Raw genomic sequence first — 27928 nt, forward strand, 5'->3', positions numbered from 1 at the left:
AAATGATTATAAAGTTCATTTGGAAGTAAAGAGGCATATAACTGCAGTAAAGTACACATTATTGACATTATACCAAAAATAGAAATGAGTTTTGCAGGACTGATAATTAATAATATCAAATTTGAATATACAGGGATCTGCATAGGTTTTTAATTTTATTTCAATATCTGTGATGGTTAATTTTGTTTGTCCACTTGATTAGGTTAAGAAATGGTTAGATGATGAGGGCTTGAACTAACGAATGGATTAATCCCTTGGTGGAGTCAGAATATGGTAGCATTATTGAGAGAACATGAAAGGTAGGAGGAAAGGTCTGGCTGGAGGAAACAGGTCACTCAGGACATCCTTAGGAGCTACATCTTGCCATGGCTCCTTCCTGTATTACATTCTCTGCTTCCTGGCTGCAGTGGTGTGACTCTGTGCTCATTCACACCCTCACTACCATGACGGACCTCTGAAACCATACAACAAATGTAACTGTTCCTCCCTTAAGTTGTTTCTGTCAGGTGTTCAGGCACAGCAATGAGAAAAGTTAACTAATACAACATCCTTCAGTAAAATTCTGGCTGATTACCTGAAGGTCTTAGATATCGCCTCTTTTATGTGGAACAGACATGTGAAGTATTTTGTTTTTAACGTGTTGATAATTTTTATTGTATTTTCTAATATACTATTATAGGTATGCAAGAAGGTTAATTTTGTTGATCATTTTTTTGATAACCAGATACCTTATTAAACTTTTCTAAGTATTTCTTTTGTATAGTTCAGGTGTTCAATCAGTGCAAGTTGAGGTTTTGTTTCCTTCTTTCAAATAGTAAAGATTTTTTTCTCCCTGTTTCTACCCTCTAATATGGACTGGAAATTTTGAAATACTTTAAACAATAAAGATGAAAGGGAACATCTTTGTTCCTGAACTTGAATGGAATTGCTTCTAATGTTTCACTAAGGTTAGGAACTCCATATCATGATTAGTGTATACGTCCTAAGAATTATTTTTAAATAAAAAATTTATCAAGTACTCTTCAAATCAACTCAAATGGTGATGTAGAATTTTACCGATATGTTCAAAGGTGATCAATTTTATTAAAGTCTTAATATTAAAATTCTTTCATTGTTAAGTCAAATTTTCATGGACATGATATATTCATCTTTTAATATATTGCTTAATTCAATATGCTAAACTTCTTTTTAGCATTTTTTCTTTCATGTTTATAATTATTATTAGTCCAAAGTCTTCTGACTTTGGGCTTTCTCAGATTTTCTTATCAGTATTATTCTCAGGGTTTAAAACAGATTGGAAGTTTTCTTTTCTTTAATGCTCTAAAGGGATTATGTATAGAAAAGGACATTATTTGTTTTTGAAAACTCACAGAAATTTAGGTATAGAACTGCCTAGACTTCAGGCTATTTTGGGAAGAAAGTCTTTGACTACTTTTTTTTTTTTTCAATTTCCTCTATGGTTATTGGTCTATTTTATTTTCTGCTTCTTGAATATGTTTTAGTTTATGTGTTTGGGATTTTCACATTTTTTCAGCTCCCTGTTTTCTCTAGCCAGACAAAATTAAGAAATGCATTCTGAGGGTGTCATTTGCTCTTTTTTTTCCCTTCCTCTCCTGTTTTCTCTCTCATCATAGAACACTGATGTTGCAATTGCCAATTCCTCAGCACCACCATTATCAGCAGAAACTAACCCGGGAATCTCTACCCGTCACTGTGCACAATAAGGAAGTATTTCAAATCCCCAAGTCATAAGTAGGTAGACCTATCTTATATTCCTGATAAGAAGACAGCTGAAAAATCAATTTAGTCAACACATGAAGAGTTTTGCATATCTGTAAACATCTGGTTGTTTCAAAACACTTTGAATTGATTAAATACTTATCGTTTTATGTAGGTGTTCTGCTTAACAGAGTTATTGAAGTACACCATGTTAATTAAGAATTCTAAATGCACTTGGGAATTATTATGCAGTAATTGAAATGATTGAAATAATTATCATGTAAGGGAAATCAAGGTATTTCTTTTTAAATATATGAAAGCTTTATGGAGCTCTCCTGATTGAATTTCTTTTTGACGGTTTCATAAACACCTCAAGTTGTATTAAAGGACTCTGTCAAAGGTCATTAAGATTTTGGTGTTTTTCCTTTCCCTTCCATGTGCTAAGCTCTGTTCTAGGTGCTGAGAATAAACAAACACTGCATAAAACAGAGTCCTCATTTGAAGAGTTTACATGAGGTTGGAGGCAAACAGAAAACACAATGAACAGCACACAATAAGCCTTGAGCAAAGTAGCATAAGGGCACACAGTGATGAGGTGGAGTAGGGTCTTGTTTTTGGAAGGGCTGTCAAATGTTTTATTTTGTTGTCTTCCCTAAGCTGAAAGTTCAGTTATGTGTTACTTCATTGGTTCTCTTTAACTTTTTGCCTGGGCTGACTTTGAACCACAATCAAGAGATGTTTTAGGAGAGACCTGCATAAAACAGAAGGAAGCCATATACATGTTTGGAAAGGCACTTTGTAGACAGACTCAACAGCAAGAAAATGTAGTCTATATGGGAAAATGCTTAGTGTGCTGAAGGAAGAGCACAAAGGGAGAGAAGTATAGCTGGAGCACAGTGAGTAAAGATGGGTAGTCAGGTGACTGCATGGGAAGAAAAGAAAAGTCCTGGTAGGTCTTGAAGGCGATGGTGAAGCCTTGGGATTTAAGTGTGAATGTTATACATAGTAGTTGAGTGTTTTTAACATCATTCTAGGTTTCATATCTATAATCATTTGTGTGCTTGGGGATGAATCATCTGCTTTGAGATATTGCAGATGGCAATAAAACTGCTGTTCTTTCTCTAGAGGTAATCAGAGACTATGCAACTTCTCACCAAGTTGATGCATGACACACTTCTGAGTGAGATGGACTCAGTGGGTGTATCCTAACCTAACATCTTAAAATTACATGAATCTGTGAAATGCACACTATGCATCTCTGAGATTTGCCTTTTTTTGGTGGTACTGGGGTTTGAACTCAGGGCTTCACACTGGCTAGCCAGGCAATCTGTCACTTGAACCACATCCCCAGTTGTATTTTCTGCTTTATTTTTTGGATAGGGTACTGCATTTTTGCCCAGGGTTGGCCTCAGACTGCAACCTTCTTACCTATGCCTCCTGCAGAGCTGGGATTATAGCTGTGCACTAACACACCAGGTCCTGAGGGTTACTTTTTAGTTTATTTTTTGGTTTGTATTTTCCTTTTTCACAAGTAGATAGGAAGGCAATGTGATTAATTGGAATAGGAAAAGAACTTGAGCTTGAGCTCTGGACAGTTTAAATATAGTCTCAACTGTGGGACATAGGACATGGATCTCCCTTACTTTTCTAAGATTCCATATCTAAACAATAGAGGTCTGAAGTATGTAATCTTTAGAATTTTCAGTGACATTAAAATTCCATTATGAAATAAAATGTTCTTCCATGTTCACTGCTGTCCATTTCTCATGCCCTTTCCTTATGGAATTTTTGTTTTCTGCTTGTCCTCTCTGTACACTTGAGAAAATCTAACTTCTGAGAAAAATACCATGTAAAGAAGAGCTAGCAATTGGTAACACTCACTTTCATACTTTAAATTTATTAAAATTAAATCATTTAATTTCCACATCAAAATAACTCTACATCATATTAGGATAGGGCAGGTGTTACCACTACTTTGTATTACAGAAGTAATTTAGAATATTAATTTTAAATGATTTTTCAATAATGCATAATATATGCTTATTAATTAAGGAATAAAATATGCTTAATGTTTTTTGAATGAAATTGGCACTCTGGCTGATGTTATATAACAGCATCACCCAACCACACACAGACTTCCCAGGGCCAGGATCTTTCGTGTTTCATCTACTGTGATTTAGTATGCATAGTAGAAGGAGACCAGAGAGGGAGATATTAAAGATTCCCTTATCCATCCTATTAAATAATGGTTACCTCAGCTCATCGGTCCTATTGGACTCAATTTTTTTCTCCCTGTTAATTTGCTTTTTCCTCTGAGGAATTTTTGGTTCTAGATTCCTTTCCTTCCAATCAATATTTTGGTGTAGAGATAAACTGTGGTTGTTAAATATTTAACCGCTAATTATAACTTCAAGATGCATGTTGTGTAATCTATAGTTTCAGGTTGTTTGCTCTTTCCCAAAATATAGCATTCTTTTTGTTTGCTATCTTATGCAGTTTTCTTACTCTATCAGTGTGGTGGTTAGAGCACTCTTTGTCTGATAAAACAAAATCACTCAAGAGTAGATGAAGCTATAATTATAATCAGAGTTCATACTTGCAGGAGATGAAATAAAAATTAAAAGTACTAACTCTATGACATTTTGATTATCTGGAAATTTTCCCAGTCTGACAGATGACTGTGGGGCACATGACTACATTTATACGTAGGCACAAGAGGCTCCTTGTAAATCAAACAAAATTGTTCCGGACTAGGACTCATACATATTTGCCAATTCTCCTGTTCTAGTGGAATTCTAGATTTTTGATTAAAGATTTAGTTATGAATACTGGACATTTTTCCTTCAAAATTATGGTTTGATAAATGAAAAAAATAATATTCATGCATTTTATAAGTGGAAGAAAATAAAAAAGTCTATTTTTTTTAAAGAGGAACGTTTCCATGTTAAAAAATTTTTTCGTGTTCTTACATCGAAGAAAAAAGCTAATAACAAACTCCTTCTTCTGCTAGACAGGTGGCTCGTCAATTATGACACCATTGTGTGGAGCAATAAATCAGTATTCATGAGTCATATTCACTTTGTTCAAATCTTCCAACTCACACAGCAGGATCTTCCTACATTTTTCAACCAATTCAGTAGCTCCAAGAACCACCAACAGTATCCAAACTTTTCAAAAAGTTATACAAGAAATTCTAATGCAACTTGTCCTCCAGGCCTTCTCTTCCTCAACTTACTTTTTAGTGACCTAATGTTATTCAGCAAGAGTCACATCTCAACATGCGTGTAAGCAAATACTATGGCATCATGTTTTTGCAAAAAGGTGAGAATTTATTACACAGCTAACTGGTAAGGTGGCCAGGAGCTGGAAGCTCAAATCTGTCTCCCTGATAAGTTGGTAGTGGAAGAATTTCTAGGAAGGAAAAGGGGAGAGAATGCTTGTTGATGAGATGGGAGAAGGGGTGTTTTAGAGTTCTTTTGTGCAGATGCAAATGGTCACCATGCCTCTTCACAGATCACATCCTTCTTTTCAGGAAGTGTCATAACATTTTACCCTGGGAATTTTGAGCTTATGACATCAAAAAGTCAATGTCCAGATAAGCTGGCTTCTTCTGCATGTGTGCATTCTTGAAAAGCAGCTTCCAAACTGTCCTTGAGTGGATTCTGGAAGCTTTTCCTGAAAGATGACTTAATGAACTTTGTTTTTTAAGTAACTTGTGTATGGCTGTGTATAGGACTTAGATGATATCAGTAGTTTGGGGAGGAAGAAGGATCAGGAAATCAAGACTTGTTTCTGTTCTTGGGTGCTCTGCAAAAGAATGAAGAAGGTGCTAAACTCCCATTATTTCAGTGTCTTATTTTCTAAAGTGGTGAATTGTTCTCTGCTTAGTGATGGGAAAGAAGAATGAAGTTATAACTTACAAGACAAATTTACCAGGTTTAACTGCACTGTGTAACTATACAAGAGCATAAATTTCTGATCAGTCTTAGTTCTACCTGATTCTTAAGGCTTTTTGAAGCATTTCTGTTGTTAGCAAATAAAACATACAACCTTAGTAATAGTTTTGTCAGGAGATAAAATAAAATTTATGGGAAGAGATAGAAAGTTTTCCCTATTTCTTACTTTAAATGACATGCTTTATTAAAAATGAGAATCATTTTACAAATTGGATTTAGGTTTCAATTTAGCCACTTTCTATCTGGATACCAAAGCCAAAAAGTGAATCTTTTGTGGTCTCATTTTACTGATCCTTAAAATGGAGAAAACCATCACTGCTAAATTCCCGTCACAGAGGATTGTGGTGAGAACACAAAGTCTGTGACAGCACTTAATACAGAAGAAAAAAGAAAGTGTGTTGCAGTTATCTGCAGAGAAATGAAAGAGTTCTGGCAAAATTGTGATTGCCAGCAACATGGATGTCAGAAGTGAATGATAACAATAAACACCATTTATTTCAGAGCTTACTCTCTTTGCTGGACGCTGCATTATTCATCAACCATAAATCTCTGAGCAGTTACTCTATGAGGAAGCTTCTTAGACCAAGAGAGGTTAAATGTCTTAATGAATGTTAAGAGGTCTCAAAACCAGCTTTGTCTCTCTCCATATTCTTTTAAATCACCATCATTAACCTCTGAAATATGTTTGCCTTCTCTATTTTTCTAAGTCTTTAAAGTGACAAATGTTTCACAACTGTTGCCCACCAGTAACTGGGGTAGGATTCTCCTTTGCTTTTGTAAATCAACTTAACAAAAAATAATTACCAATTAGTATATACATGAAAAAAAAAATAGGTGACCTGGAAATGTGATGGCTAAAATAAAGAAGAAAATGCATTTAAGTCAAATCATATCTTCAAAATGAGCAGTTTTGGAAGGGGGGCAGATTTTGGAAGTGTTTAATCAAAGCTGCTGTCATATGTAGTACTTGCAGACGTGGTTATTGAAGAATCATTTTTAAAGAATGGAAACAGAAGTAAATAGAAGTTCATTTCACATACAGAATACTTCTTACTTTGTTATATGCACATTTATCTAAGTCAATGTTTTTTAAACTCATTGATATAAAACATGGTTACTTATCAGATATGATTTCCAAATCTTGCAGATTTGTTTCTCAGGGAGAAAAGCCTGTATCCTATATTGAATTTAACATCCAAGAAAACTTTTTTTTCCAACTCAAATTTGTGACACAGGAATTTGTCTTTTTCTGTTTTCATTAAGGACAACAAAAGAAGGCTTTGAGAGTTGTAATGTTTTAGAGTTTGTAATTGAGTTGATGGACTGTGTTAAATTGATTTAAGGTCTGTAGTCATAGCTGACCTGCAAAGGTTGTAGAAGACAATGCACTGGGAACAAAATGAATAGCAAAAGGCTTTCTTTGTCTTACAGGGCAAAGCATTTGAATGCAAAGCCAGAGCAGTTACTTGTAAAAAAGGAATTAGAGTTAACTTTTCCAGGGATGTCTTTTATAAATGAGACTTTATTATTGGAAGTGCTTTGTTTTATAGTTAGAAGACTGCACAGGAAATTTTACAACTTAATTCAGAACTTAGAAAAAATAAATTAACTCCTTTGAACTTCAAATTAATTTTTCATTGCAAAGATTTTTGTTCTTGGGGTTTTTTCTTACTACTTTTTGTACACCCCATTGATGAAGTTTTCCACTAATGATTTTCTATTCTTCCATTTATGACAACGAATTCGGGAATTCAGAGCTTTCTCACATGATCCCTTTTTCTGTATATTTTACCTAGTGCCAAAAACTCAACACAGAAAACACTGAACTCATTCTGCTTCTCATACTTCCTTTCTCTCCTTACTGTCTGTTAATAACAATACTGTTCTTTTAGACATATTAAAGCAAAAGCATCAACCAATAACAATTCCACTAAATCCCCACATCCAATCAGTGATAGTTTTCGTATTTCATTACTGGACTTTAGGGTATTCCAGATATTCTTTGCTTCTTGGGTACAGAATCTGAGATTATAATATTACTGGAGCAGAAGAACCATGAACCAAAAGAACCATCAAGAGGAGAAAGACACCAGAGTGATTTATTAGCAAAGCCTATGAACATCTCCAGGCAGGAAGTGGGCAGTTGAATGAGAGTCCCGTCTAATCGTTATTGGTAAATGGAGTTTCCAGAAGATCTTTGTCCTTGCGTTCTAGGTAGAAGAATCCAAATGTGGATGGGATGAGGTAGAATAGCTTTATTAAGGGAAGGGGAGTCACCAGGTCTGCCAGGTGAGGGAAGAGAAGAAAAAGGGCCAGGGTCTTTTGGGAGGTCATTTTTATATCACCTTGAACTTGGAGGCGGGGAGAGAATACATCATCACTTGGATCCTCTCACCTGTGGGCTAAGGGGAGGAGCTCTTGAGTCAAGATGGGGACAGTCCCAGACTAACCTAACCTGCCTCATAAACAGGGCAGTATACCTCAAGGAGTAAGGCTGGTAGTTGGATAGGGTCAAATACACGGAAGTAGTCTCGGCTTTGGCTTTCATCCAATAGCATAGGATTACTGAAAAGTGAAAAACTAAGGGCCCTCCCCTTACAGCTTACCTCCAAATGGTGTGATGGCTATACATGGCGTGAGAAGGCATATCCTGTACCTGAGCATTTGCTTTTCTTTGCCCTTCCCAGTTTTTATCTTTACATGGGAAGTGTGCTCTTTGGGGAGGATATGGGGCCAAGATGTTAATCATTGTTTAGGGCTGGTAGGAGGAAAGAGGGGCATTATGTCATATGTTGGTCTAGGTGTGGGCCTTGGGACTTTTATGATTCTGCCTCCTGGAAAGAATGTAGTTGGGGCATTTTTTCTTTCTTGTCTGTTTCCTACCCTAACATTTTCTTCATATCCTAATCAAACTGAGGATTAATACAAAGTTGCTCAGGAGAAACACTTCTTCAAATGATTCCCATGGAAGAATAGCTGAATAGATCTTCCTATGATGGATCTCTGATCAGATTGCTACTTTGATTAAACAAAATGGAAAACAAATCACTCCTGATAGCACCGTTTATTTTTTGCTCAATAATGGTCAAAAGCATTGATATTTAGTACAATCTATAGTCCAGTATTATGTCATGCTTTTCTTTTTCTGCCTTCTTTCTCACTTATTCTGTGTGTTCACTACATACTCAAAAAAGTGCTAAAATGGTGCCAGAAATCCTCCTCAGCAGCCACAGGAGTATATGGAAACAAAGAGGTGGGGATAAGTAAACAGTAGTCAACAGGGTTCTGGGGCTTTACCCTGGATTCCACCTCAAGAACTTTATATTCATCCCACTGACAGTTTAAGCCATTATCAGAGCTTTCCTTTACAGAACTGAAATTTTAAAGATTGCTGTGCCATAATGGCCACTTCTGCTAAACATTTCAAAACCCATGGCCATTGCTTCCCTGCCCAGTGTTGGTGAGATCTGTTTACCATCTCCTAAAAATCCTTTCCAGTCCAGTGCTGCCATAAAAGAGGTGTTTAGCATCCTGTCAATTCACTCAGGTGATATCTTTTCCAAGATGCTTCCTGGGGTTTTACTCAGGGAACTATAGATTTTCCTTACTCTGTGAACTGGCTATATCCCCATTTTCCCTTGTGTTATAAATTGTGTGTGTGAGTGTGTGTGTGTGTGTGTGTGTGTGTGTGATTTCTTTTTAGAGGAATTAGGAGCTCTTTGAGAGCAAAGTCAGAGTTTTACTGTTCATAGTCTCCTAGTGAGTTTAGGGTGTCATCTTGAGCCTAGTTATCTTGGCCCATTTTGTGCTGCTAGAACAGAATACCACAAGCAAAGGAGAAAAGGAGTTTACTAGACCACAGTTCTAGAGACTGATAAGTCCAAGAACAACGTGCTGACATCTGATGAGGTCTTCTTATGTCATAACACTGGGAAAAGCATCACATGGGAGGGAGAGATAAAAGGGAGACCCAGCTTCTAAGATAGCCAATCTGTTTGACAAATGATAAGGACATTAATCCATTCAGGAGGGAAGAGCCCTCATAGCCTAATCACCTCTCATTAGGCCCCATCACCCCACAGTGTTGCATTGGGGATTAAGTTTCCAACATATGTTTTACAGAAAACACATTCAAATCATAGCAGCAGTACAGACCAAATTTATTGACTTAATATATAATAAAAAGAATGTTGAGACATTAGCATATATTTTTCAAGAAACTCATTGCCTAGAAATATTTCAGCATGCTGCTCTTTCTTCAAGTAACTTATAAATAACTGTGGAGAATCAAGAGGCCTATGTTTTTTTAAATCCTAAAAACATATGAAATCAGATACACATACTTCTTCCTAGCTATTTAATAATCTATTCAAATAAAGGCAATAAAATGCTAACATCAGAGCTAATGATAATTTTTTGCAAAGTATTTGGTTTTCTAGGTAACTTACATAAAATAGAAATTAAGAACATGTTTATTAGAGATTCATTTTAATAATCTTTTTTATTGAATTATAATAGCATTATTGTCTTCTCTGTTCTGCTGGCTTAAGTAGCATATGCCTTATACCTTGAGTGGATCAGCCCATCCTCCAAGTGTTTTGTGGAATTGTTCCTTCCTTTTGACATGCTTGTACAACTCTTGTTACTTTACCTTCTAATCAGTCCATGCTGGGCAAAACTGCAATTACAATTAATCAATGTTCATATTGACAGAGACAGAGCAATAATGAGAAACTGCTCATCAGTAATAAATATGTTTGGGCCACATTTTATAAATAGCTGGCAATAAGGGAGGACTGGTCTTATTGACTAACTCATAAATGACTTGCAATCTATTTTCAAACCTTAACCAGGCAAGGGCATCTCAAAACAAACAGTTGACAAGCTGTATTTCTGGTGAGAAAGAAAAAGCTTTTCATTAATATTGAGTATATCACTATGTAAAGGTGCACATGGGTACACAAGACATATGTAAGAATAAGGTAAGATTTCTACAATAGTAAAACAATGTTATTTTTACTAAGATTTGCAAATCACATTGAATCTTAAAATCACAGGTAGCCTTAGTTTTCTGTCTAATAATTAGTCCTCATCTATGCTAAAGATAATTATTTTTAAATGGTTAACATTTACTTGCTCTTCCAAAGACTTACTTTTGAGGCTACAAAAATTTTAAGTCTGCAAATACTACCTGATTTGTACTCCCTTCTTCTCACATCAAATCAGGCTGAAGTATTAAATTTCACCCATATGTGGTCTCTGTTTGCTGAATGCATTTGCTATGTACACTGTGCAATTAGTATATTATAATGTGATTGCTTATTCTGTAAACACCTTATTGAATATCTTATTAACCTAAGCAAGACAAAAAAATGTGAGATTATGTCCATATAATCTCAGAACTACACTAACTACATAATTACTTATTGAATAATAGGCTTTATAGCTGATGCTAGAAACACAGGCCTACAAAGCCTAGGTAGCTAAAATAAACAAGTAAAACTGGAAGATTTAAGAAAGCAACTCAACTTCACAGTTGGAAAGGCTTTGCAAGTAAATGAGGTTATGATTACTGTCCCCAAACCTTGGCCACTGTTTAACTCTAGCTCTCCTATTGCTAAAGAAAGCACGGGCTGTCACATATTATACTTTTTCCAGAGAAACCACTGTCAAAATTCTACCAGGGCTTCATAATTTTAAATTGTAATTGCTTCAATTTTAATCCACTGTAAGAATAAATGAAAATTCCATAATTTGTAGAGTACCTCTGTCTACATCTATACCAGTTATGAACCCCAGCTCTATAGGAAATTGGTTCCAATATATTGATAATATTAGTGAAGTTAAATTGCTGAGTTTTTATGACTATATATTTGATAGTCCATGACTAAATATCTTCATTTCTTAGGTGAAAACAAATCAATCTCTGTACTTTCAATTTTTACAATGAGAAGTAAAAATAATTTTAGTTAGAATGATAATTTAGGTTAAAATATTCCATAAACTTTAATATAGAATATCTTTCTTATTGAGAAGATCATTCTAAATTAAAATATTTGTACTTAAAGTGCATTTGAGGAAATACAAATATTTTAAAATACAAAAATTAGAGAAAATGTTTCCCATTAAATTCTTTAGGCAACTGAAATTATAAAGATGTTCTTGCAATATTTTTCAATTATCCTACTTTCAGACTTTGAACACTGCCCCAGCCTAACTGGCTGAAGGGACTGAGATAAAACAAGAGTCGAGATTAAAACTGTCTGTGTTTATTTAAAAATTAAGGGGGAAGAGAATATAAAGACAGAAAGTGGCTTCTCTTCTCAATGCTGTTTCACCAAATAATTATACCACCAGTAGTGAAAGCTTACTCCAATGTTATCAAAAAGTCGAGAGCTAATAAGCATTTACAAGTACATGGAGAAAAAAGAACACTTGCACATGGTTGGTTAAAAATGTAAATTAGTATTGTTCTTATAGAAAGTATGATGAGTGCTCAAAAATTAGAAAAAAAGGAAAGAAAGAAAATAGATTTACCACGTGATCCAACAGTACCTAAAGGAGATGAAATCCATATGTCCAAAGACATTTTCATTACATTATTTATTTCAGCAGGTCACAATAGCTAAAATATGGAATTCACCAAATTGTCCATCAATATCCATAAATGGATATAGAAATTGTGGTGCATTTACATCATGAAATACTTTGCAGCCATAGCAAGAAGGAAGACCTGACATGTGATGACATAGGTAGACCCGGAGGATTACATTAAGTGAAATAAACCAGGAACAAAAAGACAAATACTGCATGAGCTCAGTCATGTGCAATCTACAAGAGCTTATGTAGCAACAGAAATAGACTGGTGCTTACCAGAGGCTGGGTAAGGGAGTGGGGCGGAAGGGGTACAGGCTAGTCAATAGGTACAAAATTACAGTTAAATAAGAGAAAAAAAATTCTGTAGTTCTAGTCCACAATAAAGAGACTATAATTACCAATATTGTATATTTCAAAATAACTGAAAGAGAGGATTTTGGATGTTCTCACCACAAAGAAAAGATGAATGTTAGAGGTATGATAGTTATGCCAATTAGCTCAATTTGATCATTGCACAATGAACATGTATCAGTCATTCTGTCATACCCATAAATATGTCCAATTATTATTCATCAAAAGTAAAATAAAAATAGTCTGAATTAAAACATTTAAAATGAATAGAAAAATTAAAATGCAATTAACCCACTGTTAAGATGTTATTAAGAGTATAGATTTGTTTTAAATATCTCAAAAACATCCTTCATCTTTATGTATTATTTTTCTAGAAAGTATGTTTTGAAAATCCATAGTAAAATTAGAATAATTTTTTACTGTATTGAAAGAACAGATTTGAAAGAATTAGGTGGCAAATGGCATATCTTTCTCTTAATAAATGATACCTTTGCTATGATATATGCTGCCTGGTGGTGCACAATATTTACTTTAAATGAAATTTTTTGATGCAATATTGCTTTGATTTATTGGGTAGTCTTTTGATTTAGTACAAGGCAGTTTTGAATCAGATGGTGGGGTTGATTTACTAGAGAAGGCATTTGATTTGATGGATGCTGTATCTTCTTCAGTATTCAATAAGTAATGATTCAATAGTGGATGTCTGATTTGGTAAGTGAACTATTAGATTTGACTTTGATCTATTTTCTCAGTAAGAGACACATTTATTTTAATAGTTGATGTATCTATTTTAATGCAAAATGTGTCAAATTTATGATCCCATGTTCTGTTTTCCTGTACTTATGATTTATGAATTTTACAACTAATATATATGTTTCAATTAATGATAATATGGAGCGTTCATGATATTCTACCATAAAGTTAAAGTATTCCAAAACATAGCTGAAAGTTTTTTCCCTTTTCTGAGAAAAAAATAGTTGCCATTAGTAAGGTGATAAAATAAATCTCCGCTCAGAGAAATGCAAACGTAACTTTGGTAAAACCAAACAGGCTGTCTGCTTTTTTGAAATCAAAGCTAAATTATTGCATGTTAAATTAGTAAATACATTTTCCATTTCACCCAGTGAAGGTGGCTATTCAAGTTCCCATTCTCTATTCCTGTTCTATAATAAAGAGGATTTTTTAAAATATAAGAATACCGATCAGCCCAGATATTACCTGTGCTAGGATTCACTCTAAGATTTCCTTCCCACCATGTCTTACTTGCTTGAACATTGTAGATTGATATATTAATTACTATAAACTTCAGATAATAATTCTATTTGATGTATTTTTAAACCAACATCCATAATATTTACATAAACTCTAACTCACTGGCTATGCTTAGGAAAGCTACACACAAGCTGAAATGTAAAATGTGAATGAGGCTTGAAAGAAGTAAAATAATCAGTATTATCAGTTTAGAGCCTTTCATAGCATCTAAGAAACTACAGTTCAAAAAAGATGAAACATAAATTAGGTAGTATGCTTGTTTAATTATGTATTGTATTCTTTGTAAAGTCCCAACTCATATTAGCCTAACATATGCCATTTTGTAAAGGACTCCATCTTGTCTGGCAGAAAGGCTGTTGTACTTTGGTTCTGTTTTTCTGAACTCAAGCAGATCCCCACTTACATCTGCTTGACAACATACGTAGACTTCACGATGTCATAGAAAATATTGTACAAGCTAGCAAACAACCACCTTGGCAAAATATTGAGACACTAACCCAGCCACTTCCTGGAACAGCTAACTAAACCAAAAAGGAAAACATGTGCAGTATATTCCTTTTACATCTCAAATGTTTAAGGACCCCAGCCCTAACCTCATTCTGAACTGGTATCTCTTCATTTGAGCTTCTTTCTTCCCTTGTAAAGTGAATAAAACTTTGCTTCTGCCTCAATTCCATTTTTTTGTGAAATCTTTCACACTCCATACACCAACCTCACAGACTAGGACCTAAAATTCTCTGGGCAGCTGCTTTGATTTTCACTTCTTTCATAATAAAGATAAGCATAAAGAGATGTACATTACTTATTTATAGGGCAGGAAAACAAATGTAACATGACATAAGAGTAGTTATATAGAATGTGTAATCAACAGCCTTGTCCACATCTTCATTATTGGCTCTACCTTCATCATTCTGTTCTCTTAGGGAATTATTTAATTAGTAAATACATTTTCCCTTTCTCACCCTGAAAAGTGACTAATCAATTTCTTGTTCTGTTAGTGTCTTCCTTCTTCATTTCTATAAAAGAGATAAAACAGCATGGTCATTAAGATTAATGTTTGCAAAGTGATCCTGGCACATAATAATTACCATATAAACAGTTGCTAAGTAAAAATCATACAAGCATAACTAGGATTTTCAGAAAACAGGAATGACAAACATCAGACTGAAAAAAGGCATGGAAGGATAGGTGAAAGATTGCTCAATACATCAGCACAGGCTTTAATGGGGAGAGGAAACCTGCAGAAGAGGTCCCCAGCAAGAGAGCTAGAGCTCACTGTTGCTTACAGACTGGGGGAAGATATAGGAGGATAATGGGAAAGTGCTAAGAAACCGGTTAGGCCAAGAAAATATTTGTGATTGGCTCATTGCTAGGGGTAGGTAAGAGAGGTAAGTGATGATTAGGTCAGTCTGTTGTTCAAATGATTCTTGTTAATTTCCTCTACCCTGTTACAATATTTCTATCATTCTCTGGGGGCCTGGTGTGATCTTTCCAGTAAGTGGTGAGTTGTTTCCAGTAAGCTGCCTGTGAGGGGGTGGAAGTATGGCCCTAACATGGCTATCCTTCCATTCACCCTAACAAAGACTACTTATACTAGGAAATGAAATTTTGTATGATTTCACCCTTTCCTTGAAACTCAGAAGTCATCCTGACTCATGTATCAGTCAACAGCTAGATTAAACATTGAGATTCTGACAAACTGGAAGATTTGAATCTTTTCAAAGACCGAAGTAAAAAATTGGTAGTTCCACAGAATAAAAGTGAATGTTTAAAAAAATTAATGAGCCTTATAAGTATGAATGTAGACATGTAAATTGTTAAAATGAAAAGGTATGGAAAAAAACATAAGCTAGTAATGGCATTCATTTTGAAGTTTAATGGGATCAAAATAGATAATAATGGTCAAAGGATATTTTGGCTTTGTTTGCAATTTTCTAATTTTTTTAAAGCATGTATGCTTGTATTACATGAGAATTTAACATTAATTTTAGCATGGAGTACCCTATGAAAATGATCTAGTTTATGGAAAAAAATTCATTAAATTTGCTTTGATTAGTCATTATATATTTGATACCATGCTGTTCAACTCACCTAAACAAGAAAAATATTTTTATATGACAATTCATATTCTGATTTAGAAAATAGCCTAGGGAAGAATTTCCTTGAAGTTTATAGTTAAGTTGATATCAAGAGAATTTGTCTTCAGATTTTTTTTTGTTTTGGTGGGATAGCCAAAAATAATATTTTATCAGATGTCTAAGGAATGCATCCTCATCGTGGACAATGTCACCCACGATGGGTCAATAATTAATTCTTGCTCCTTTTTCTTTTCTTTTAGAGCATAAGGGCCTCCCTTACCACTTGAACCATGACCATAGTCATTTTTGCTTTTTATCTATTTATTTATTTATTTATTTTGGTGGTACTGGGGCTTGAACTCAGGACTTCACTGTTGCTGCACAGCCACTCTGCCACTTGAGCCACTCTGCCAGCCCTTCCTTTTTATATTTTGAATAGAATCTCACATTTGTTGCCCAGGGATGTCCTTGGACCATGATCCTACTACCTTCATCTCCTACATAGCTTGAATTAGAGATGCTTACAACCATGCATGGCTAAATTTTGCCCAGACTGACCTCAAACTACAATCCTCTTCATCTCTGCATACTGCATAGTTAGGATTACAATCATGAACCACCACACTTGGACTCTTGGCTCTTTTATGTATGAAGCTCTGACATACATACAGTATATACTTAAACATATGGCATATTTGTGATGTTTATGTTGTAAGGGGGGAAGATGGTGACTGGGAAAAATGTCTACAAAAACTTCTTAGAGTGTCAGTGATGAAGAATAGATTGAGAAATTCTGCCTATAGGAGTAAAACAATGAATTTACTTTTAATATTCTGTGCTTTATCATCTATGTTTGAATCCTGAGTTGTGGCACATAAACCTGGACAAGACATGAGACTATAAAGAAGTTTGCTGAGGGTAATGACAGAAAGGCCCTGTCACCCTCCATGTTTGTTTTCAGCATTTCAGCGCTTCTGGAGGATGAGCTGTAACCTAATGGCAGTTCTACAAGGCACTCAGGCAAGGGAAGCCCGGAGCTGGGGGATTGAGCTGTGGAAGGCCATCAGTCATGGCAAGGGGAGCGGGGTCCACCACCGACCATATGTTTCCTTTCCATGATGCATCCCCTTGAAACCTCATTGGCCCAGTGCCTAGAGAAGCTCGCTTCACCTCAAAAGCCATCTATATTTTCTCCTCAAGAATATAAATCTTACAAAGAGACAGTGCTATAACACATTGTATTCCTGAGGGAAACACATTGTCTTTTTTAAAGGAAGAAAATAAAACATGCTTCTTATTTAGTAAATAGAATTGAAGCACTAGAATTGCATATCACAGGCTGACCTTAGTCAGGCACCATGATAAACTCACTTTTATTCTTAACCTGATTGACAGAGAAGAACACAGAAGTTTGGAGGATCGAAGAGAAGTTTACCACACTATTTCTCAGGGATAAAATAAAGTATTGCTGTAGAGTAAGGAAGATTGTAATAAATGATCTCAACATTTTACTAGAACTTCATAAATTTGGCATCATTTTATTTCATTGTCATTGCAAATACTTTTGTTATACTCATGCAGGGTTATAATCTCGTCCATAGTCATACAATTGGGAAGCAGAGTTTTCATTTAACTTCAGATTTCTCAGCCCTTATAACAATCACAGTGCTTATAATTATTGTTCCACCCTCTGCCTCCCCATTTCCCAGGATGCTGGTCCCTTCTGAAGCACAGCTGTAGGAAAGGAATAACAATAGCGTTGAACACTAGTATTATCTTACCCATCCCCATGGTGCCTCATTTAATTCTCCCAACATAATAACCTGTGAAGGACAAACTATCGTTTTCCCCATCTGACGAATGAGGATTCTAAAGCACACAGAAGCAAGGGACTCGTTAAGTAAGCTGAGATCCCACAGCTCGTAAGCAGTGAAAATAGAACAAGAACCCCCGCATTCTAGCTGCAGAGTATGGTTGAAGAGTTAGAATGTTGGAATGGATATGGTGGAAAGACTGAACACGGACACACGGTTCTTCAAAATTTGCGCTAGTTCTTTCCCTATCCCCAAAGTCATTGTGCAGACCACTCCCGCAATGAGGCTCAACAAGCACCCAGCCACACACCTCCCAGTTTTCCCAATGTCATGGACACATGCCAATGCCACCATGTACAGAAAACAGAGCCAACATCCAACTTTTTCCAAACCATCACCTACATCACCTAGAATACACCCTACATCCATATCCCAAATCTTAGTGTGTGACATAAGTCCTGAGAGAGGCCACTCTTCAGAATCACCCCTGACCAAATCACACCTCTCTTTAAAAGACTTCACCTAGTCTCTTCCACCAGGGAACCTTCAGAGACTTACTGCTTAGTTTCTTGCTTCTCTGAACTCTTACTCCATTTACTCAGAAATCAAAATAATTAAATTCTCAACAGGCTTTTGTTTTCTCTAATGTATATTTTTTCCATCTTATATAGATGAGGTATTTCTCAGGCAAAGATATAAGTTAATCTTATATCTACAGATGTAAGTTAATTTCATATGTGAAGACAGAAAACACAGAAAAATAATAGAGGATTCTTTGGAAAGATGCATCAAAGCTAAGTATCTAACTCTATTCTCACTCACTGTGTTCTCCCCCCACCCTATTCTCTCGTACAGTATTCATGACCAGTTTTGAGAAATGAAGTAGGGAGTTGGTGAAAGAAAATTATAAAGAAAGATGTTTGAAAAAGAGATATGTGAGACACAGAAGAAATTAAATCACTAAAATTCAGAAATCTGAAACTCAGATTAAATTACACACAGTCTTTCTATAGCTTTGACATCTTCCCCACCCTTACTTTTTAACAGTATGACAATTTATCCAGTTTCCATAGTAGTATTAAAATGTTACACCCCTGAAATGTGGCCACAGATGCGGCCTTGAAGTTGAAGAAATTGTGAATTGTCAGATAGTACAATGTATTATTAACCATTTTCAGGAAGAAAGGGTCCCCAAATGGATTTTGACATAAGTAAAGTTGAGAACATGATTCATAGGCTTGTTCCAAAGACTCTTTCTGGGTTATTTAAATTACCTAGATGGAACAGATTTTGCCAGTCCATTTTTCTAAGCAAAGTCATATTTCTTGAAGGGGTACAGGGAGCAAATCGCCAGTTTTACATTTACAGTAAATTATTAAGAGATGTGACATTTTATGACTTACAATAATTTTAAAGAAGACTATTATGGGCTGAATTGTATTCCTTTAAAATTCATAAATTGGAACCCTAATCCTTTATACCTAATAATGTGACCTTATATGGAGATAGGGTTTTAAAGAAGGAGGTAATTCAGTTGAAATGAGGCTGTTAGAACAGGCCCTCATCCAATCCAACTGGTATATGAAATTAGACCATACAGACACCAGAAGGATCATGTGAAGAGGCAGAAATAGGATCGCTATGTGTCCTGGACTAGGAACAGAAGACATAGACTCAATATATAAAGAAAATTCCTCCACCTACAAATGAAAAACTAAATAAACTTATATTTCATATTATCACACATAATTTACAGAAATTATAGCCAAGTTGAGAGAGGGCTCAGGGGCAACCAAACCTATTAGCACCTTACCTTGAACTATCTGCCTTGAGAACTATGAAAAAATAAACTTCTGTCATCTGTCCACACAGACTGATATTTTGTTACAGTAGTTCTAACTAACCAATACAAAGATCTAGAAAAAATACTCTATTACCAGTGTATAGTAAATAATACATCGGAAATTTCTGTGTATTATGATTCTGACACCAAACTATATGTATGTAAGAACTTAAAACAATGGTTTCTCATATACCCAGTTAAAAGTGAGAGCCTGTATTTGCCTTCAATTTTCAAATATTTGCTTTGAAGTTGATTTAAACTGCATAATTTCAGTAAATTTTCTACCCATCTATACATCCTTACTATAACAGGGAAGATTGCGATGCAATGAAGCATTGAAATTGAGAAGTATATGTATACTCAAACTTAGGTTTTCTTTTTTTTTTTCAAATGTAACAGCCTCAGAGAGCCAGATCAGACTTGATTTAGTGACAATACAATTTGTATGATTCCCTATGACAAAGAAACAAGACAGAAACAAAAGACTCTCCTGGCTTTTTTATTATTATTATTATTCATTTATTCACATGTGCATACATTGTTTGGGTCATTTCTCCCCCTTACTCCCCTCCCCCACTTTCTCTCTCCTTCCCCCCTCAGTTCCAGGCAGGTCCTGTTCTGCCTTTATCACTCACTAGTTTTATTGAAGAAAAGAGACAAGTCTAATAAGGAAGACAAAGTGTTTTTGCTAGTTGAGTTGAGGGCAGCTATACAGAAATATTCCTAGCATTGCTTTCATGTACACGTGTTATGACCCAAGTTGATTTATCTCTAACTGATCTTTACCCTGGTTATTGATCCCCTTCTCATGACAATCTCTGTTGCTTTAAGGTTTCTGTATTAGATCCTCTGGAGTGGGGACATCAAACACTTTCATGTTTTGGGTTTTCTACCTATTCCTATATCTCTCGTCTGTGCTCTCCCCTTTTCTTGTGATCCAAGTTCAACCACATTGCTGCATTTGCCCTAGATCTAAAGTCCGCATATGAGGGAGAACGAGTTTTGGTCTTCTGAGCTTGGCTGACCTCGCTCAGAATGATGTTCTCTAGTTCCATCCATTTATCTGCAAATGATAAGATTTCATTCTTCTTCATGACTGAGTAAAATTCCATTGTGTATAGGCACCGCATTTTCTTGATCCATTCATCAATAGTGGGACATCTTGGTTGTTTCCGTAACTTGGCTATTGTGAATAGCGCTGCAATAAACATGGGTGTGCAGGTGCCTCTGGAGTAACCTGTGTTGCATTCCTTTGGATATATCCCCAGGAGTGGGACTGCTGGATCATATGGCAGGTCTATGTTTAGGTTTTCTTTAGAAAAAATAGTCACTGGTATATGAAAGCAGAACCTTGAGTTTGGAATCAAAGAAAGAGACTCAACATTAAAAAAAGAACCCTGTTTCTTTGCCCAGAAACAAACTTAGATTTAATATTTTAAAATATAATTTACAGAAATTGTTTTTCATCACTTTTCTAAAATTATTTGGCTATTTTGAAGACACAATTACAATTAAGATAATTATAAAGCATTAATAACTAACATGTCTTATACCTATCATATGTATGACACTGATAACCAGGTAGGTACCATTTGCAACCCCATTTCTTAGGGAAGGTATTTGGGCACAGAAAATTACATAACATACTTATACTGTGTGATTATATGCCAGGATTTGGACATAAATAACTATATTCTGCAGCCAAAACACATATCTTTTATGTTTTATTGACTGAAGTTAAATGTCATCTATTTAAATTTTTTTAGAAATCAGTTGAAACAACTCATTTGTACAGACTTAAGATCTACCATGAGTCATATACCCTTTGCAACCTTAAGAACAACATATTGTAAAATCTAGACCTGGTCACCCTAGATGACTGAAATAACACCTAATGAAGTTTTTCTTCTATAAATTATATTTAGCAGAAATGATAAATATATGGCATTCTTTATTTTTTTAGGTTGTATTTCTACGCCCTTCCTGCCTGATTCTGGTAAGTCTTTGGTATATTCATTAGCTCAAAAGTTCAATTTTCTACCCTTTCCCTAGTGCATCTATAGTAGGTCCCAAGTTTCTTGAAGTTGGTTACACTATATGTTCATTTAGTTGGTTTCTCTTTTCCATAACGCCATTTTCTACTGGTTTTCCTGAGTTTCATAGCTACTCTTTCCATTTTCATGAGGTTCTAATCACGTCACACAAGTTCCTTTCCTATTTGGGGTCTTCAGTCATCACTTATTAAGTACCCACTTGCTGAAATGTTTCATTCTGTATTCTTAAAAAGATTTATTGGATATAGATTATTCTAGAAAAATATAGCTACTTCTTTAAGTATCCCTTCAACAGAACATGATTTTGCTTTTACATTCCATATTTTTTCATCTCTTAAAAATGGTATACTCTTAACCCAAACGTGGTCTTGTTAACTTTTGGAGATGACAAAATCATTCCATTAATGTAAATTTTGTTCATACACTTTATATGTGCAATAATTGACTTTTACTCTTTGAAGATCAGAAAATTGTTCAATACAAAACAACTCAATGGCTTTTTAAAAAATCATCTTCTTTTGATTACTAAAATGATTGAGGTAGGCCCTGGTGAAGTGATATTTGAGTAAGAACTCAAAGCAAAAGCCTGGAGGTATAGCTCAGTAGTGAGAATGTTTGTCTAGCATATGCAAGGCCCTGGGTTCTATCCTCAACACTGAAAAAAACACTTGAAGCAAAGAGGTTAGGTATTTCAGGCAGAGGAAACAGTAAATGTAAAGATGACTGATGGGAAGAAGCCAAATAAATGTTTGCCTACAGTGAGTTGAGCCAAGAGTCAGTGGTGGGAAAATACAATACTTCATCAATATCCCCAGGGGATTGGTTCCAGGACCTCCCTCAGATTCCAATCTCTGGATGCTAAAATTCCTCATATAGGACGGTGTAGTATTTCCATGTAACCTATGTATATCATCTTGAATATTGTATATCTCTGTTGATTACTTAAGATGTCTAATATTATGCAAATGTTGTATAAATAATTGCTACACTGCATTGTTCAGAGAATAATGACAAGGGAAAAAGTCTGTACATATCACTTTTTAAAAATATATTTTCAGTCCTCAGTTGGCTGAATTACCTGAGGATACGGAAGCTGTGCTTATGGAGGGATGATGATAATTCAGATTGGTAATGGGATGTGGTTGGGAAAGGTAAACCATGTAGGGCATTGAAATACCCTATAACAATTTGGATTTTGAATCAAAGAGAAATTGTTGGTGCTTTGCAGAATGTTAAGATAAAGAGTAACATGACTGTGATGGTTAATCTTGACTGTGAATTTGACTGGATTGAAAAACACCTTGGTGATTAACAAAGTCACCTCTGGGTATATCTGTGAGGCAGTTCCAGAGAGAATATTATGAGGGCTATGCCCTATGGAATGGATTAATCCATTGATGGTTTCATAATAGGATTGGGAGGTGGTGAAAAGTAGGAAGGAGATGGGGCCTACTCGAAGGAAGTAGATCACGGTGGGGACAGGGAGCATGTCCTTGAGTCTATCTCTTGTCCTGGCCCCTTCCTGCTTTGTTCTGCTTCCTGGCCACTATGATATGAGTTTCTCTGCTCTGCTTCCTGGCTACCACCAGCCGCATGGATCTGTTCCACCACACTCTTCTCACCATGATGAACTTAAACTTCTAACACTATGAGCCGAAAGAAATCTTTCTTCCCTTGGATTGTTTCCATCAGGTATTTTGTCATAGCAATGAAGGGTAACTAACAAACATGATCCTGCGTCTTATATTACCAGTTTTTCTTTTTTTGGAGGGTATAATGGGGAGTGGATAAGTTCTTAGAAAACTAGACGTTAGTTGATAAGGAGTATAAACTAGAAAGGAAGTGACTACAGGAATCCCTGGGTGAGATGACAGTGTCTAATTATAGTCACACACTGCTAGTAAAGGTCAGATTCCAGAGACCCATACAAAGACAAAAACACATAACAATCTTGTCTCCTACTTTTCCTAACAAGAAATTAAGGTATAAGAAAAGTTACAATAGTACAATAAACATTCATTGCCCAGCACCTAAATCTAGCAGTGTTTAATACTTGCGTTTGTGAAGTATTTGAAACTGTTGGGCATTGTATATCTTCTCCTTGCCTTACTTCAGTATCCAAGAAGTATGAATTTCATATCAATTCATATCCAGCTCATTTCCAAGATTTATAAATAATTCTAAAGTGTCTTTTGACCACGTCCTGTTCATGTGAATGTTAACTGTAGTATCATTTAACTTTCCTCTATTTTCTATAAGTTAAAACATAGGTCTATTGGCTTGATAGATTCAGGTTAAATATTGTTAGTATGAACACATCACTGATGCAACTTAATAGTGTAACATATCATTTGATACATAATGCTGTCTAATTGTTACTCAATTGTTAAAGATGCCAGATTGATAAGTCATCAGAGGTCACTTGACTCATGCCTCTATTCTGTGTGGTTATATTAGATCAAGGGCAAACACAACAAGGGGATTGGACTATGAGCACATGATAAAAGCTTTAGCACACAAGGGAGGGGTGAGGATAGGTAAGACACCTAAAAAACTAGCTAGCATTTGTTGCCCTTAACGCAGAGAAACTAAAGCAGATACCTTAAAGCAACTGAGGCCAATAGGAAAAGGGGACCAGGAACTAGAGAAAAGGTGAGATCAAAAAGAATTAACCTAGAAGGTAACACCCACGCACAGGAAATCAATGTGAGTCAATGCCCTGTATAGCTATCCTTATCTCAACCAGCAAAAACCCTTGTTCCTTCCTATTATTGCTTATACTCTCTCTACAACAAAATTAGAGATAAGGGCAAAATAGTTTCTGCTGGGTATTGGGGGGGGAGAGGGAGGGGGCGGAGTGGGTGGTAAGGGAGGGGGTGGGGGCAGGGGGGAGAAATGAACCAAGCCTTGTATGCACATATGAATAATAAAAGAAAAATGAAAAAAAAATTGATATATAGGTAGATTATCTTGTTTTCAATCTGTCTACAATTTTAAATTTGTTTTTACTTTTTGTTTTTATGAATGTATACAACATTTTATGGTTCAAGAGTCAAAGCTTTAATAAGTATACATAGAGAAGTCTTGAAATGATCCCTATCTGTTTTACCATATATAGATTCATTCTCTCTTTATCTCTCTCTCATACTGATGAGGTGGTGAAAAAAATTGTAAATGTCTACAGAAGACTTTAACAGGACCTATGGTCTGTGTGGGAACTACTCCACTCTAGTATAATGAGAAAGCAGTCATAGACAATATATAAATAAACAGGTATGGCTGTGTTACACTAAAACTATATGTAAAAACATGCAGCAGACATATTGAGCCTAGGGGACATAGTTTGCTCAATCCTGGCACAGATAAACACTTTAAAAATTAGTGGCAGCATGGTTTTTCCTGTGCTTTTGGAATTTATTTTTCTTCTGTAAACAAAAAAAAATAGCATGATAAATGGACTGTCTTGCACTTCGTTCACTTTACTTAAACCATATCCTCCCTGCACATTCACACAAATGCAATATCTCTATGAGTGATATCTTCCTAGTTCTTTACAGCTATGTAGCGCCTCATTATGTAGATGTACCATAGTTTATCATTTATACAGCCGATCTGTTATTGATGGGCAATTGGTTTGTCTTCAAGTTTTGGCTGTTACGAATCACTGAATAAACCTGGTTTATAATCTTACTGATATTTATTTACATAGACATGTATAAAACCACCTGAGTGTGTGTGTGTGTGTGTGTGTGTGTTTGTGTCCAGACTATATTACTAAAAGTAGAGTTATTGGGCCAAAGAAAAGATGTGTCTGCAATTCTGTGCAATATTGCAAAATTCCTTTCCACATTGGCTATTCAATTTAGCACTCGCAATGTCAAATATATGAGCATGCCAGTTTTTCCATAGCCTTGCCAACAGACTGCTCTGTCAAGCTTTTGAACTTTTGCCAACATGATATATGAGAAATAGTATCTCAGTGTAGTTTTAATTTTCATTTATCTTCTTATGAATGAAATTGAACATCTTTTCATACATCAAAGGGCCATTAGCTCTTCTGCTTCTGTGAACTGTCTCTTCTTTTGCTCCCCTTTTTTATTGGTTTTCACGATGTATTTTCAAATTAAAGCCAAGTAGGCTTCCTAGCCCATTGGATGTGCTGTGCGAGGAAACAGATAAATCAAGTCCAAATCCAAGGTCTTTGTATTCAGCAACTAGAAAGATAAAGATGGCTTTTAATGGGATGGGCAAGGGTATGATGAGCAATATTCAGGTTATTAGTCAAGAGATCAAGATTTCAGTTTCAGACAATGTTGACTTAATGTCATTTATTAGACATCCAAATGGAGAAACAGGCATTTGGGCATGAGCCCTCATAGGGGAGAGAAGCAGCTACATGGAAAACTGAGAATCAGTGTGGTAGAGACTTGGGTAAATGCAGAACACTGATGAGGTCACCAGTGGGCATGGGTGCAGAAGAGCAGAAAACAAGGATCAAATCTTAAGTGACTTGACATTGAAGGTTGGAGAGAAGAAGCTCCAGTAAAGCACCAGAGATGTAGCTGGAGAGAAAGGTATCCTGACGGCTGATGACAAGTCAAGGAAGATGACATCAGTCGTTTAGCATAGTCTTTTAAAGTGTGATGAGTTTTAATGATCTTAAAAAGGAGTGTTTGTGGAGAGCAGGAAGATAAAATCTGACCTAAACTTGATGCTATCAAAAGCTATCCAAATTTTCCTTGAATTTACAAATATTACCAAGAGGACATGGGGGCAGGAAGCTATTAACATTTTATGCCAGTAGTAAATCCCATTTGAGCCTATGAAAAGTGTTTTGTAGTTAAATTTAACTTATTTATTTTGCTCTTCCCTTTAGTTAAGTCCAGTATTTGCTATAAAGTCACATTTTCAAATACAAATAACAAATAATCCCCTCTCCCTCTAGAAAACTTTAATTGGCATTGGTAAAATATTAAGAAGTACACATCTAGAGAATTCACTCTGTTAACAACTGCAAAAGACTTCAGTAGGAGACGTTTACCAAAAAAAGTACATGATTAAATGGCAAATATATTGTAATAAGATAATCATTTTATAAGATAATCATTTTAATTACTATGAGGAATTTAAAGGGAAAAAGATTGTGTCAAGATGAAATATTTTCTGCTTCTGCAAGGAGAGGACTGATTTTCAAAATTGAGAGAGACATTGGAAATCACTAAAGAAACAAATGAATATGGACCATCAATAATATGCTGACTCTGAGTGCAGTGATTCATACCTGTAATCCAACTGGGGAGGAAGAGATTGAGAGGATCTTGGCAAAGAGTTCAAGAGACCTTATCTCAACCAATAAAATCTGGACATGGTTGTGTGTACCTGGAAACTCAACTATGTGGAAGGGATAAACAGGAAGATCACAGTCCAGGCTGGCTCTTGGGAATGGGATGGCCTTTGGCAAGCTGAAAGTTCCTGAACACCCAGAACCTCAATTTGATGCCTTTGTCCTCTGCTGTCCATTTTACCTACCTAAACCTCATCACTGCTAACATCTATTAAGAAAGACAAACCTTCTCTAGACTCCCAGTCATGCACTCTATCATGTGCTCTCTTTGCCCCCAAAATTTTTCTTCATAGAACTTACAAGTCTCTCTTAAACATAGTGTCTTCCTCTTGCTCTAGAATGCAAGATACCCAAGGACCTGAGTCATGGCTGTTTTCTTTGTTGCTGAGTTCTAAGGTTCCTTTGTAGCTACAGAGTACTTACCAAATATTTGTTGAACAAGCAAAAGAGTACATATTGAGATTTCACATACTGTTACAGCAGTGCATCCCTTTGTATGCAATCCACACGTGTCTAGTAAGGTGCCCACTCTTTTTTATACATTTAGTTCTTTCAAGACTTATTTTTTTCTAAATAAAATTCATATAAACCATATTTTGGTGATAGCAATATGATGTTATTTTGGGGTAAATTGCCAGTGGGAGATACTGGTAGTTACATGACGGAAAGTGATTGTTTTATAAATAAAAAAAGTCAGGAAATAAGTGTAAACTTCCTATACACAGGCTATTAGTAAGCATCCTTCTAAGGAAAATCCACATAATTTTTTCTGAGAAGAATCAAGACTGTTACACATTCTAAAATGACTATTTGTGAAAGGTCAAAAACAAATAGTTTCAAAATTAGACCTGTGACTTTACTAAAGCGTCACTCATTTTGTAAATCTGATAGTAATGGTAC

The 27928-nt window shown here is 35.5% G+C and overlaps 1 long non-coding RNA gene across 1 annotated transcript in view; it reads left to right on the forward strand.

Moving 5' to 3' along the window:
• LOC141418232 (uncharacterized) overlaps positions 1–27928 on the forward strand; it is a 131464-nt gene that overhangs the window by 94860 nt on the left and 8676 nt on the right. Inside the window, exon 2 of the long non-coding RNA XR_012442920.1 lies at positions 21594–21626. This is a non-coding gene — a long non-coding RNA (uncharacterized lncRNA). The remainder of the gene's footprint in view (positions 1–21593; positions 21627–27928) is intronic.

The sequence above is a fragment of the Castor canadensis genome, chromosome 16 (genome assembly GCF_047511655.1).
Source record: "Castor canadensis chromosome 16, mCasCan1.hap1v2, whole genome shotgun sequence".
Taxonomy (NCBI): Eukaryota; Metazoa; Chordata; class Mammalia; order Rodentia; family Castoridae; genus Castor; species Castor canadensis.